This window comes from Rhinopithecus bieti, unplaced genomic scaffold, assembly GCF_001698545.2.
Source record: "Rhinopithecus bieti isolate Rb0 unplaced genomic scaffold, ASM169854v2 scaffold_35885, whole genome shotgun sequence".
In the NCBI taxonomy this organism is placed as follows: domain Eukaryota; kingdom Metazoa; phylum Chordata; class Mammalia; order Primates; family Cercopithecidae; genus Rhinopithecus; species Rhinopithecus bieti.
In genome coordinates this window covers 1021953-1035206 of record NW_016815776.1, presented here as the reverse complement: position 1 = coordinate 1035206, position 13254 = coordinate 1021953, and the positions used below count along the sequence as shown (strand labels likewise).

Sequence of the window (13254 nt, the reverse complement as noted above, 5' to 3'; positions counted from 1 at the left end):
TATATATATATATATATATACACACACACACACACACACACACGTATACACATACACATATATATATATATGTATAGAACAGTTTTAAGCTTAAGATCCTCCCTCCCTCCCTCCCTTCCTTCCTTCCTTTCCATGTGATGATCACTGTGATGGGCACTTCATATAATCATCCCCTTTAAGATTTACAGGGCACTGTGGGGCTAGCAATGGTTAACAACATAACTACATTTGTCGATGAGGGAACTGAGTCTCGGAGGCTACAGTTTAAATTCAATCAGACAAGTATAAAAGGTTCCTAACATATAGTGGGCACTCAGCAGGTATTACCCATTCCTGGGGTAGTACTTTAGGATTGACAGAGAGCCTTCTTAGCTGGGTGGCCCTGAGGAAGATATTTAGCTAGCACTTACTAATATTTTGGAAGTTTGTTATGATAAATGAGTTAATATGCAGGTGAAATGTGAAGACCAGTGTCTGGCACATCGTTTGTGCCCATTAAAGATTAGCTACAGTTGAAATAACATGTAATAAATCATAATGTATAGAATCATAATGTATAGAATATAATTAATACAATCGTGATAATATAATGAAAATTGGAATTATCAGTTAATTTTATTCATGTCTTGATCCATAAAACAGGGGTTGCCCACATGGAGACGGTTAGATGAGGACTTATCAAAGTGTCAGGACCCAGATGAGTATTACTCCTACTGCGGTCTGTAGATTGTTCCATTTCTGTGGTCGCTGTTGGATAATGGCAGTGGGAAGCATCCCTAAGAGCTGAGCTGTTTTCATGTGATCCCTGGGCGCTGCCAGGGGATGTTGCTTGCGCTGGTAGAGCTGCTAGATTTCTCACCTTGCTCTTCTCTGGCCTATATTATCTTTCCTTTCTCTAGTTTTCTATCTATGTCATCTCTACTGTTGTCCAGGAGACAGGAAAAGCCATTCCATGAGACTTCATCCCTATACCAAAGACCTGTAAGCCTGACAGTCCAGTATTAGGGGCCTTTATTTTAGGGTTCTATGGTTGTTGGCATGTGTCCTGATTCTGAGACTTGTAAAATGAAGGCGCTTGTTGGACTGCAAGGATGGCTGTGAAAAGCACTCAGATAATGCTTCAAAATAACTTACCTCACTTTTAAAAAGCCTACAATGTTGACTTATTTGTTCCCGTTTTGTACATGTGGAAACTGAAGCTTGGAAGAGTTAGATCACTTACCAAGAATACTACTTACTCATCCTGTAAGTAAGGAGGCTGAAGTTCAACTCAGGTCTTTCTGAAGTCAAAACACAGTACAACTCTCATTACGTGTACGTTAGATTATTTGGCTGTTTCCCGCATAGTTCTTGTGCCCTTCTCTTCTCCCATCCTTTTTTCTCTCTCCACTTTAGCTTTGCTATCTACTAATCTCATCTTCTGCTTTGTCCAGTTTGCTATCAAATACACCTGATGCATTCTTAATGTAATACAGCACATATTTAAGTTCCAAATGCCTTTTAAAACTTTTTTTGTAAGTTACAGTTTCTGTGTCAATTCTCCATCTTTTTCTTTATCTTTTATTTTCTTCAACTTTTTTTTTTTTTTTTTAACTTTTGTGAGTACATAGTAGGTGTATGTATTATGGGGTTCATGAGATGTTTTGATACAGGCATGCAATGTGTAATAATCACATCTCATAAAGTGGGGTATCTACCCCCTCAACCATTTATCCTTTGTGTAACAAACAATCTAAAATACTTTTTTAGCTATTTTTAAATGTACAATTAAATTACTGACTGTAGTCACCCTGCTATCAAATACTAGGTCTCATTCATGATTTCTGGGGGTTTTTTTGTACCCATTAACCATCCATACCTCCTTCTCCACCCTCTTACTATTCATCCCAGCCTCTGGTAAACATCCTTCTACTCTCTATCTTCATGAGTTCAATTGTTTTAATTTTTAGATCCCATCAATAAGTGGGAACATGCGATGTTTGTCTTTCTGTGCCTGACTTATTTCACTTACATAATGACCTCCAGTTCCATCCATGTTGTTGCAAATGACAGGATCTCATTCTTTTTTATGGCTGAATAGTGCTCTGTTGTGCATAAATACCACATTTTCTTGATCCATTTATCTGCTGATGGACGCTTAGGTTGCTTCCAAATTTTGGCTATTGCAAACAGTGCTGCAATAAACTTGGGAGTGCAATAAACTTGGGAGTGCAGTGGGATTGCTGGATCATATGGTAGCTCTTTTAGTTTTTTGAGGAACCACCAAACTGTTCTCTGTAGTGGGATGTACTCATTTACATTCCCACCAACAGTGTACAAGTGTTTTCTTTTCTCCACATCCTCACCAGCATTTGTTATTGTGTGTCTTTTGGATATAAGTTATTTTAACCGGAGTGAGATGATATCTCATAGTTTTGATTTGCATTTCTTTGATGATCAGTGATGTTGAGCATCTTTTCATATGCCTGTTTACCATTTGTATGTCTTCTTTTGAGAAATATCTGTTCAAATCTTTTGCCCATTTTAACTGGATTATTAGACTTTTACCTATAGAGTTGTTTGAATTTCTTATATATTATGGTTATTAATCCCTTGTCAGACGAGTAATTTACAAATACTTTCTGCCATTATGTGGGTTGTCTCTTCATTTTGTTCATTGTTTCCTTTGCTGTGTAGAAGCTTTTTAATTTGATGTGATCCCATTGGTTCACTTTTGCTGTGTTTGCCTATGCTTGTGGGGTATTACTCTATAAATTTTTACTCAGACCAGTGTCCTGGAGAGCTTCCCTAACACTTTCTTGTAGTAGTTTCAATAGTTTGAGGTCATAGATTTTAAGTCTTTAATCCATTTTGATTTGATTTTTGTGTATGGCAAGAGATAGGAGTCTGGTTTCATTCTTCTGCATATGGATATTCAGTCTTCCTAGCACCATTTATTGAAGAGACTGTATTTTCCCCCCCACAATGTATGTTCTTGTCACTTTTATTGAAAATGAGTTCATTGTAGGTGTGTGGATTTGTTTCTGGGTTCTCTTTTCTGTTCCATTGGTCTATGTGTTTGTTTTTATGCCAGTACCATGCTGTTTTGGTTACTACAGTTCTGTAGTATAATTTGAGGTCAAATAATGTGATTCCTCCAGTTTTATTCATTTTGCTTAGGATAGCTTTGGCTACTCTGGGTCTTGTCTTTTGTGTTCTATATTTTAGCATTTCTTTTTCTATTTCTGTGAAGAATGTCATTGGTATTTTGATAGGAATTGTATTGAATGTGTACATTGCTTTGGGTAGTATAGACATTTTAACAATATTGATTATTCATGGAAAGTCTTTCAATTTTTTTGTCTTCTTCAATTTCTGTGTTTTATAGTTTTTATTATATAAATCTTTTACTTCTTAATTCCTAGGTATTTAAATTTATGTGTGGCTATTGTAAATGGGATTACTTTTTAAATTTATTTTCCAGATTGTTCACTATTGACCTATAGAAACGCTACTGATTTTTGTATGTTGATTTTATATCCTGAAACTTTACTGAATTTGTCTATCAGTTTTAATAGCTTTTTGTGGAATCTTAAGGTTTATAATTAGCAAACAAAGATAATTTGACTTCTTCCTTTCCAATTTGAATGCTTGTTATATCTTTCTCTTTTCTGATTGCTCTAGCTAGCACTTCCAGTACTATGTTGAATAACAGTGATGAAAGTGGGCATCCTTGTTGTCATGTTCCAGATCTTAGAGGAAAGGCTTATAGTTTTTTCCCATTCAGTATGATACTAACTGTTGGTCTGTCATATATGCCTTTTATTATATTGAGGTATGTTTCCTCTATACCAGGTTTTTTGAGAATTTTTTGATGAAGGGGTGTTGAATTTTATCAAAACCTTTTTAGCATCAATTGAAATAATCATGTGGTTTTTGTTATTCATTCTGTTGATGTGATGTATCACATTATTGATTTGATTCTTTAACATGTTAATGACAATTACTTTAAAGCCCTTATTTCCAACTCCAATGTATGGATTATCTATGAGTTCATTTCTATGATATTTCTTTCCTTGATTATTGATCAAATTTTCTTGCCTCTTCATATGTCTGATAATTTTTTTTGTATGCTCATCATTGCATATAAAATATTATGGAGGTGCTAATATTATTTTCCACAAGAAAGGGCTCTCCATTTCCTCTATTAGGCAGAATGAGGAAATAATTACCTCAATCTGATAAAAAATATGCACTCATGTTTTGTACATCAAGCAATGCCCACTGTCTCTGTGAAGTTTCCATAGCCAGGTAGCCTTCACTGCAATTTCTCTTATACCAATTAATTAAATAAATACCTTCATTATTATGCAGTTCCCTTGTTTACTTATAGAATTAAAACAAAGAGAGATAGCTAATAAATTGGAAGGTGACTTTCTTATATAAACAGATGACTAATCTGACCTTGGTTTCCGTTTATGACAGGTACCATCTGGAGAGCCCTCCAGGTGAGGTGCAGGAATTGATGGGGTGAGATGTGGGAGAAGTTAGTGCAAATCCATCTCTGGCCACCTGGGTCCCAACAGGGAAACCCCATACAGCAATCAGCACCAAGAGCCATTCACAGGAGCAGCAGGGAGGATGAACCTCTAAAAATATTTAGGCGGTCCTTCTTTAGAGAGCCTCTCTGATGCTGGGGCCCTCTTAGAAAGCTAGTTCCCTGCTGTTCATGGACTTTCAGTAATTTACTAACATAATGGAGATTTTCATCAGGGAGCAAAGACTTGGAAAAGATATCTGAATTGGAAAAAGACACGTATTTCCAGTCAAGAAGCTTTGATTTCTAGCTCCTTTAATCAATACAAGTAAAATCCAGTGGGAGAGGCTGCTTGTGCTAATTTGATTGTTATCTTTGGCCAGTTCACAATAAAACCCACTGGATTTGTTTGTGGGGGGTTCATGGTATTTTATACCCTGTTAAGCAAGGTATAAAAATTGCAAATGAGCTTCTCTCTATCCTGTAGCTGATACTGTTGTGCTGTTCTCCACTTATTGTCCATATAATATGCCCCTTCTATTGGTCCACTGGGACCATGGTTTATGATTCATAAACAAGTGATGTTGCATTAGGTCGTCTCTGTCTCCTATGGCCATTGTGGAAGGATAGGGAAGAAAGAGTGGTGGCCTGTGGCTAGCCCTGGGTCTTATACCCACTAGAGAATGTGGAGCTGAAGCTGAGCTCCAAGAACCCAAGGGTAAAGGAGATAAGCACTGGAGACCTTGGCCCAGGAATGGAGGAAGGTCATGGCAGGGCAGCTCTGAGGAGGACAGTGTCCATGAACCCTTGGCCACTAGTGTCCTCCAACACTCTCATGTCAGGCATGGCCTCAGTCCTGAGCCACATGTGTGGATGGATTTTTGCCGCTCTCATTACTCCAGATCTTCCACGTTTGTGTTGTAATTATTGGTTCCCTTGTTCTCATTCTCTCTCCATTTGTACTTGTTTGTTGATGACCTTGGCTTTATTCCCTGCATTTGGTATTGATCCAGCCTCTTGTTAAATTTCTTTAGAGTACCCAATATAGTCCTACCAGGGCCCTAGAGCTTCGTTCACCCGCTGCCCACCAGGACTCACACTCAGAGCCTCTTCTGCTTTTCTTTGTGTCTCCTTTTGGCCTCAGTAAGCCTTTTACCTGAAGCTTGATATGTGCTCATCCCTAAACTGAATGCATGAGATTAAGTAAAACAAAATTCCCACCATTGAGCAGCTAGTTAGACCTGAGGAGGCAGAAGTTTCTCAATTTTTAACAAGATAGGACTGTATTTTAATTAAATATAGTGCTAAAAGGTGTGGTGCTAAAGAAGTCTGATGTGAGAAAAATTAATGCAGTTTGAAGTGGGAAAAGCAGCAGATCTTGACTTGGGATATGTTTTCTGGTCCACTTTTGGACTTGGGCCAATGTCATCATCAGCTGGTAAGGTATGTGGCAAACAGCAATGGCAGAAGGCGAAATGATAACAAAACTGTAGAAAGGTGCCAACCCACACATGCCAGAATGGTGCTAGCCAACACTCTCTAATGTTGGCAGCTTAGTCTGAACAATATTGTATACTTGATCTCATCTAAGAGTTAATATCTAAGTTCATTCATACTACCGCTAATATTCAGGAACCAGAGTTGATATTGATATTGATATTCAATATAACATACATATTCTTGGAAAAAGGGCTTCCAGTTTAATCCACATTCAGGTTCTGTGGTTTCTTGGTGGAGTTTCCCTGGATGCCATGGTGTTAATAAGAGTATGATATTTATGAGCAGATGAATAAACTGACCTATGGCTTTAAATCAAATTAGACATTTTTGCATGTGCGAGATACTTTGTTTTATTCTTTCTGAAAAAGAAATTGCAAGAAAAGTACTTGTGGCCACAGATTTTATAATAATATTCCTCCCACAAATCTAAAATAATCTTATGAAAAATTCAAAACCTGGGTTCTAAAACACCTACCAGGCTTTCTTCAGGATGTGACTCCTCTAGCAGGGAAGCCTTTCCTTAGTCCACATGCAAATGTTCATGGAGGCAGTTAGTCTCTACAGCCTCCTTCACATCCCTTGGAACTTCTCCAGGCACCTTGGAATCCACGCTTAATCTCTCTGGCTGGCTGCATAGTGCTTTATCATGCTTTCCAATGTCACTTCTCCCTAAGTAAGATCCACAGCACGTTGGTATTTCCTAGTCAGGCGTGGCTATCTTTTCTGTCTGCTGAGTTTCTGTTCCACACCTGTTACCAGCTGTGTGATATTTGCTATGCCATTTACTTTTGGTGCCTCAGTTTTCCCATTTGTCAAATTAAAACATTCCTCACTACGATTGAGAGTATTGCAAGGGTTTTATACATAAGTGTTTTTATAAGTGCGGTGTCTGGTTTATTATTGGTACTCAGTAAATAGTAGCTCTATCAATTGTGGCCTAGTGATTAGGATGAAATGAGGGAGGCGCTTGGCTGCAAAATTTAAGGAGGCACCAAAATAAACCACTGTAATATCAAAATAAATATTTAATGCAATATTTTAGAAAATAAAGATTAATGCAAAAGTCCATGATAAACAAATGTCAAGATTTCAAATAAATACGAGACTAGTGTTACTGATTTTTCCTTTTGCTCAGACTCTAATAGACGGTAGCATGTCACTGAGGGTGATGAATAACTACACATTCATGCCTATTTCTGACCCACCAAGAGGTTCATTTTCCCTCTGTCACTTACTAGGGATATGAAAATGAGATGGAATGGGGTGGGAGACTGTCCATCTTGCAGAGATGGTTTCACTAAGCTGTTGGGCTTGCTGAGGAAACAACACTCAGAAAGCCACGCATGTGTCCAGAAGCAGACAGATCTGAGTTGAGACTGAATAACTAACTGATGTGAGCCCAGGCCAAGGCCTGATTAGATGGTGTGGAAACAGGGCCTGGGGGTCAGGAGAGGCAGGTGTGCTGGCAGCTGGTGTGGTTAGCACAGGCATGAGGGGTGCCAATGGAAGCTGCTGGCCAGGGCTGCATTTCTTTCTTTCTTCTTTTTTTTTTTAAACTACAAAAATCCAGACAGTGTGAAACTGAAAGACATAGAACTCAATGAACATAACTGAAAATCTAGAAAGACATTCTTACATTTTTTTTGTCAATTGATTTTCTTTTCTTTCTTTCTTTATTTGTTTTTAAATTATACTTTATGTTCTAGGCTACATGTGCACAACGTGCAGGTTTGTTACATATGTATACATGTGCCATATTGGTGTGCTGCATCCATTAACTCGTCATTTACATTAGGTATGTCTCCTAATGCTATCTCTCCCCTCTCCCCCTACCCCACGACAGGCCCCGGTGTGTGATGTTCCCCTTCCTGTGTCCAAGTGTTCTCATTGTTCAATTGCCACCTGTGAGTGAGAACATGCGGTGTTTGTTTTTCTGTTCTTGTGATAGTTTGCTGAGAATGATGGTTTCCAGCTTTATCCATGTCCCTACAAAGGACATGAACTCATCCTTTTCTGCGGCTGCATAGTATTCCATGTTGTATATGTACCAAATTTTCTTAATCCAGTCTGTCATTGATGGACATTTGGGTTGGTTCCAAGTCTTTGCTATTGTGAATAGTGCCGCAATAAACATACGTGTGCATGTGTCTTTATAGCAGCATGATTTATAATCCTTTGGGTATATAACCAGTAATGAGATGGCTGGGTCAAATGGTATTTCTAGTTCTAGATCCTTGAGGAATCGCCACACTGTCTTCCACAATGGTTGAACTAGTTTACAGTCCGACCAACAGTGTAAAAGTGTTGGAAGGCTTCAGACGATCAAACTTCTCCGACTTAAAGGAGGAAGTTCGAACTCATCGCAAAGAAGCTAAAAACCTTGAAAAAAGATTTGACGAATGGCTAAGTAGAATAACCAGTGTAGAAAAGTCCTTAAATGACCTGATGGAGCTGAAAACCATGACACGAGAACTACGTGACAGGGCTGCATTTCAATGGGGCAGCCTTTCCGCTTCCCCATCCTATCCCCTTTTGTTTTGGGTTTATGGTAATCCGGTTACAGGAATGCATTTGAGTCCCATGAAATATGAATTTAATTCATTCATTTATCTGTGCTTCTAGCAATTTTGAAAAGGAGAAAAGGAAGATGGTTTAAATAATGCTGGGGATTCCATCCACCATCCCACTCAGAGTGAGCATGCAAGGGAGCGGTGGGAGGCTCGGTCTGCCTTTCCTCTCAGTGGGTCTCAGTTCCCATGTAGCTACTACAGTGTGAGAACCTTGCAAAGCTGAGTGCGTGCCTTGTGTTTGTTACTTGCGTGTGCATACTGAGACCGTGCATCATGTTAACTCTATGTGAGCCCTTTCCTCTGGCATTTAGCAGAGAACCACCGACCTAGTCCAGTGGTGGAGGAGAGGTGTTGGCTGATTCTCTATGTACCTTCTGGCCAATCTAAGGGATTTCCTGGAGGTAACTTGAACTATCCATGATTTTCACAGCACGTGCTGATCTAGAATTAGCCTTTAGATTTGCTGTTTTATACATTCGTCTACTCATTTAACTGCCAACAGTTATTGAGTGAAGACTCTTAGTTCAACACTGTGCCAGCTGCGGTGATGCCAAGTCTAGTAAGATGTAGCCCTAGCTGCAGGAGTTCATATTCCAGGGGGAATAATCACATGTAAATGCCTGATTTCAGAGTGAGGAGTTTTGGGAGCATGGTTCTGGGGGTGAAGACATCTCTTCTTTCCTAAGTCTTTGAATTTGTCCCATGAGTGTCCCATGCTTCCTCAAGGGAATAGCTGTGAGCTGCCTGATTGCCCTAGGCCATTGCATGGCCTATGTGACCATGCTCCTGGCATCATTGCCCCTGGCCTCATCGCCTCTGGCATCCTTTTCCTTTGCCCAGTATTCCAAGGCTCAGGTCACCTCTGCTCCTGTAGCCTGCATTTCTTGACTTCTTCAGTCTGCTGTGAACACCTTCCATACTGGGCTGAGTAAGGAGGCTGTAGCCTGGTAGGTGAGACAAGCCCAAGAAAGCAGGAGCCATGCTGCTTGTGCAGGGCCTGGGAGGCTACGTGGGAGACAGGCAGCTGTTCTTGCAATGTGTGGGGGTCCTCCGGGGCCCAGTTCCCACCATTTGGCCAGCTCTCTACAGCACCTGCTGTCTGCTTTATTCAACTCTGTCTGGATCAGAGCCAATGCTTTGCCTCCATCAGGGCTTCCAGAGTTTCAAAATTAACAGAATTTTCCTAATATGAACAATCAGAGGATTACAATTTGGCTCCAGAAGGCCATCAAAGAGTCAGTTATGTTACTTGCCCAGCACATGTTTCCAGTGATGGCAATGATGGAGCTGGCTATGTTTGTGCCCAGCTACTGGTTTGATGGTTGGAAACTGTCTTCTCTATTATGCTAAGACATCAGAAAAACATGGATGATACAATCAGTCCCCCCAGAAATTAATCCAAATAGCATTTGTTTTGCAGACTTTCTCAAATATTTAGATGTTTGGAATACAAAGATTTTTAAATGTAATTTTTTGGTCTCATATGCACAGAAGCCTTGTTGACTTTATTTTTGCATCAATGTAAATGTTTTCCTTTACTAATATTTAACTAATGTGCAGTGTTACAGATAGCTGAATAAATAATAAACATGGAATGGATTTGTGTTGGACAAACTTTGACTGTGACATTGAAGAAAGATTTTTCTCCTTAATGTTTATAGGAGTATTTCCTATCTATTGTACTTATCTAGCCATCCTATTTTCTGTTCTTTCCTGAAGTCCCATTTCCTGATTCCAAGTGTTAATCTTTAAAGCTGACCTTGGTAAGTCATTGCCTGCTTTGAATAGATTTTCTTCTTTATTCCTTTTTATTGTGATAGTAATTCATGGCCATTTTAAAAAAAAAAAAAAAAATTAGATAGTTCAGATAAACAAATTCAGAAAAGAATTGAAAATCACCAATAATCCCTTCACCCAGAAATAATGAATGTGAGCATTTTATTTGATGTTGATCTGTTCAGATACATTTATTTGTTATTTACTCAATAAATATTTATTGAATTCCTATTTTGTACTCAATACATGGAATCGTCCTATCCATATTCTTTGAGACCTGCTCATTTCTTCTAGATGTGTATATTTTCCAAGTCAATAAATTTATGTTTACATTGTCTTTTAAAATGTTTTCAGTTGTAAGTTTATATTGGCATATCTTGTTATTTTAAGTTTCTGTTGTTGCAAATTTTGTTGTTATAAAATTGCTGCAACAAAAAAGTTCTTGTAAATACTTCTTTGCATGCTTATCTGATCAGTTTGGAAATATTTTCATATATATTCATTTCCAAACCACAAAAGAAGATGTAGCGTCCACTTGTATTGCTCCCACAAAAGTGCATCAGTACTCATGAGTCACTAATAATGAAAATGCTGTGTCAGCAATGGGTCTTCACCCACGCTGTGGCCCTTGTCCAGACGTTGCTTCACGAGGCTCACATTTGATTGTTCTTCAGTTTCAGTTTAAATGTGACATTCTGAGAATGTCTTTCCTGACCCTCCCTCAGACTAGGTTTGTATTATTACTGTTGCCACCCACAGTCATCCGTAACACCTACACTTCTGTTCTATTAAGGTCACTGAACACAAGGATCCTGTAACTCTGGCTTACGACTGTCTTTCCAGCCAATTTGCATGGTACTTGGCCCATACATACTTGTTGAATGAATAAAAGTAACTGTTCATGGTAGGAAACTTATGCTTGTCCTTTATTTTCATTTCTATATTTTGGGAGATTTCTGTACCCTGCCATGAACTAGGAGGTGTTGGTTTTATTCTTTGTGTTGGTGCGAAGACTCTTTCTGTCATAAATAAGATCAGAAAATATTGACTCATGTAACTGAAAATTCCAGAGATACAACTAGTTTCAGACATGGCTGGATTTGTGTGTTCCATGTTTCCATAAATTCATCTTTGCATTTCTAGAGCTGGCCTGCCTTCTCTGGCAGATGCTCCTCTCTGATCAGAGGGATGGCCCACCTGTTCCAGGTTTACATCTTGCTTTTTCCTGATAATTCCATCAAACATCCTAGGAAGGACTCTGAATGGCCTGACTAGGGTCACAGGCTCTTCCATGAACCTCCTACTGTGTCCAGGGTTATGATGTCCTCTGAACACTGCATCCCACAGGAGACCAGAAGGAAGGAGAGGAAGACTAAATTGATTACTCCCACCGTTCGCTGCACTCCCCACTGCTGTGAGGTCTTCAGCATGCCAGATTTCCTGGAACTTTGCTTTGTTGTCGATGATGATGTTCGTGTAGAAAATTTGAAAAGCAACACTGGCTTCATTGTTGTGAGGACCCAGTGGAATAATGGATATGAAACTACTTTAGCAATTATAAAACAACTTTGAACAAGAAGGTCCCTTTTATATTCTAGATCTGGTAGTCCCTTTGTCTTTGTGCCTCAGATGCACCTGAATGGCCTGCGTGTTCTGGGGGTTACAGTGAGCATCAGTAGAGGGGTAGAATCTGAACTGGGACAGAGGGCAGTCCTCCCAACCACCTGCAAAGGGGCATGTCACCACGGTCAGAGGATAAACAAGTTGCTGGCCTCAGCAGGCAGGTTTCTTCCACAAGCCCTCCTGGAAAGACCTAGGAACCCACCCCAGAGGGCTCTGAGCTTGAGCCATGGTGCTGTTAACCTAGAAGCCTGTTTAGGGAGCAGTGTTTTCAGGAGTCTATAATCCTTGATTGGCATTTTTTCTACATAATGACAAGTATGGTGGTGTCAGAGTCAGGTCTGTCACAGCTCCTCTGCTGGACTTTTGGTGGATGTCTTGCTTTAGGAAGTGGTCTCAGCAGAGCTGAGGAGCCAGCAGCAAAGGGTAGGGGGAGATGGCTATTCTCTTCTTCCAGGAAATGAAACCTTGACCTGCAGACCACCAGCTCTTCCAACTTCATTTTTCTCTACCTCAGATGACCATCCTGCCCACTATGTGCTATGTGACTTCAGACCAGCTGCTGAATCTCTCTGAACCTCAGAATCCATTCTCTGTAAAACTATCCCAAATGTGCATTTTAAAATGAGAGAATACATAGATGCCACCTGGCCTAGTGCTTAGTAGTATATAGCATATACATAATAAGGGGGTATCTGTCCCTGGCCTCATCCTTCTCACGACTCACCTTAGGGCTGTTTGGCTCTTGTGTCCTAACATAAGCCCAGTTCCTCCTATGTGCTTTGACTGCTGGGCCCTTTTTGCTGGCTACTGAGACCTCGCATGAGAGTTTTGTTGAGTTCTGGCAGGATGGGTAAGTGTCTGGGGGGCGGGGGGTGGAATTGAATTGCTGACACCAGGGTCCCAGTGACAGGCAGTGGGCGTGGGGTGAGAGTGGGGCTGTGAGGGAGAGGACCCCAGATCTGAGGTGCAGAATGGTCCTAGGCAGGAAATTGAGGCCAAGGAACCCTCTGAGAGACCTGAAGGCCATTGCAATACTTCACTGGAGAAAACCTGAGATTCTAATTGTGTTGGAGGTGTGCAGGAAACCCTGAAGAAGGCAAAGCAGACTGAGGCTGACAAGGCTGGGCACTGCCTGTATAAGGTGCACAACGAAGATGGAGCGGAGAAACCTGGTCTGGGTGCTCTCCATGGTCCAGTGCGTGGTTGGCTCCTGCTTTCTCTCTGTGAGGCGGCACAGAGCAGGTCCAGAGTGAATGCTCAAAAAGCACT

The 13254-nt window shown here is 40.2% G+C and overlaps 1 protein-coding gene and 1 long non-coding RNA gene across 2 annotated transcripts in view; both read left to right on the top strand.

Moving 5' to 3' along the window:
* The window catches only part of CLSTN2 (calsyntenin 2), a 634893-nt gene that overhangs the window by 67162 nt on the left and 554477 nt on the right, over positions 1-13254 (top strand). The gene's annotated exons all lie outside the window — the stretch shown is intronic.
* The window catches only part of LOC108516286 (uncharacterized), a 58465-nt gene that overhangs the window by 44441 nt on the left and 770 nt on the right, over positions 1-13254 (top strand). The gene's annotated exons all lie outside the window — the stretch shown is intronic.